This window comes from Rhinopithecus roxellana, chromosome 3, assembly GCF_007565055.1.
Source record: "Rhinopithecus roxellana isolate Shanxi Qingling chromosome 3, ASM756505v1, whole genome shotgun sequence".
NCBI classification, from domain to species: domain Eukaryota; kingdom Metazoa; phylum Chordata; class Mammalia; order Primates; family Cercopithecidae; genus Rhinopithecus; species Rhinopithecus roxellana.
This window is the reverse complement of record NC_044551.1, coordinates 45666641-45669153: the sequence shown is the minus strand read 5'-3', so window position 1 is coordinate 45669153 and position 2513 is coordinate 45666641.

Sequence of the window (2513 nt, the reverse complement as noted above, 5' to 3'; positions counted from 1 at the left end):
GCAATAGATACCGATGACTAGCGATACCATATTCTATCTCGGCAATTAATAATGGTACAAAGTAATTACAAAATGACACTCATTGTTAAGCCCCTTATTAGTTATATTTTCTTTTAACTTCATAAGATATGAAATAAATATTATTTTGGCTCCTATTTCATAGAAAAGAAAAGTAAGGTTGATAGATAGTAACATCATAGTAAATATGTTATTATTCATGTAGGCCTAAATTCAAAATCTATGAATAAGAGAGTATGCTGGCCAGACACGGTGGCTCACGCCCGCAATCCCAGCACTTTGGGAGGCCGAGACCGGCGGATCACGAGGTCAGGAAATCCAGACCATACTGGCTAACACGGGGAAACCCAGTCTTTAATAAAAATACAAAAAAATTAGCCACACATGGTGGCAGGCGCCTGTAGTCCCAGCTACTCGGGAGGCTGAGGCAGGAGAATGGCATGAACCCAGAAGATGGAGCTTGCAGTGAGCCAAGATCTCGCGCCACTGCACTATAGCCTGGGCGACGGAGTGAGACTCCGTCTTAAAAAAAAAAAAAAAAAAAAAAAAAAAAAAAAAAAAAAAAAAAAAAAAAAAAATAGGCCAGGCGCGGTGGCTCACGCCTGTAATCCCAGCACTTTGGGAGGCCGAGAAGGGCGGATCAAGAGGTCAGGAGATCGAGACCATCCTGGCTAACACGGTGAAACCCTGTCTCTACTAAAAAAAATACAAAAAATTAGCCAGGCAAGGTGGCCGGCGCCTGTAGTCCCAACTACTCGGGAGGCTGAGGCAGGAGAATGGCATAAACCCGGAAGGCGGAGCTTGCAGTGAGCTGAGATCCGGCCACTGCACTCCAGCCTGGGCAATAGAGCAAGACTCCGTCTCAAAAAAACAAAACAAAACAAAACAAAACAAACATTAGAGTATGCTGCCTTAAATTTTTTGTATGATTCCTTCTTGGAAAGGAAGCAGTGTTTGGATATCTAAGCGTTAAGAGTTGGTAAGTGTCAGTGGACTCTCGAAATTGCACAAATAATAATCAAGCTTCTTTTCATATTTCTTCCATCTATAAATACTGCTTATTACCTGCATTAGCATAGTAAGACACAGGCACAAAGTTGAAAAGAAAATGTTAGGATTTCATTTAATGTGCTCATGTTAACTCTGGCTTCATCGTGTTGTCATATGATAGTTTTTATTTTTCTGTATTGCCACAGTTTTATTTCATTGTATGTACTTTGATATGCGTTTCTGTAAGCACTGAAATCATTTGAAAGAACATGGGTTATTTGTAAATATTAATAGCTCAGAAGTTCAATAGCGTGAATGGTAGAATCACATAAAGTCATGTAAAATTCAGAATTTAATGTGAATTTTAGTCAAGTATTTAAAATTTCTGTTTAGATAATTTGAAAGAGTGTTAAATAGGTTTTCTCAGTTGCAACATAAATATAACCCCTGCTATGTTTTTTGGTAGATTTAATATTAAAAGATATTTAATATGCAGAGCTTATCTCTGGCTATTTAGATATTCAAAAGTTATATGATTCACCTCCATTTATTTTATGACTATCAGAATAAAGGAAAAATTCATAAAGTGTATCTTCAGTGCTAGATGTAAATCGAATAAAATATGTATGGTGGGGCCATTTTTATTTGAATTTGTTTCTGTTGATAGGAACTGTGCTTTGTGGCTATCTGATAGATATGAAACATTTTTATTTATTTATTTTCCTTTTCCCAGAGTGAGATGACTATCATTGTGATTCATTCTTTTAAGTTGCTTCTGTATGGAGACTAATCTGTTCATTCAAACACCTGGTCAATCCACTACACAATATCCAGCTGTTCACTTAATAGAAATAGTGCCTGCAGGCATACACCAGCTTGATGTGCACAAAAGAAATGCATATTTGAAAAGTTGTTTTCGTCTCAAATTATTAATAAGTTACCTCCATCAGAGCACTTTAAATATAGGGGGAGAAAATTGGCCTGGAGGAAAACAGGCTCTTAATATATTTATTACAAAATTGAAAAGAAACTGTTTTGTTGTTGAAATGAATATAGCAGTCTGGGGTGTGTATGATGTTTCAAGGAGTTTGCAAACATCAATATACTATAATATGTAATAATCATGTAACTGGGGCTGAAATATATTCCTAACAAATGGTATAAAAAAATGTAGGTATTACAGGCTCTCTAAAATACTCTCAAGGAGGTGAAGTTTTACTTGGATTTTGACAAATTGATGTATATATAGCCTGAGAGAGTTGAAGAGACGTTTATTCACTAAGATGGGTAGAATGAAATACAGAAAAAAAGACAGGAAAGTGGAGGACAAATATCCAGGAAAATAGATGGAAAAAGAATAATCTGGTGGTATTATGCAAGATGAATATGAGTGTCTATATGGTAATAGGGGTAGCAAGTTTAGCAGTGAGAACAGTATAAAATCTATTACAATTTTTCAAACATGAAGTAAAAAGAGGCTGAACTTACCAAATTTCAGTAGAATA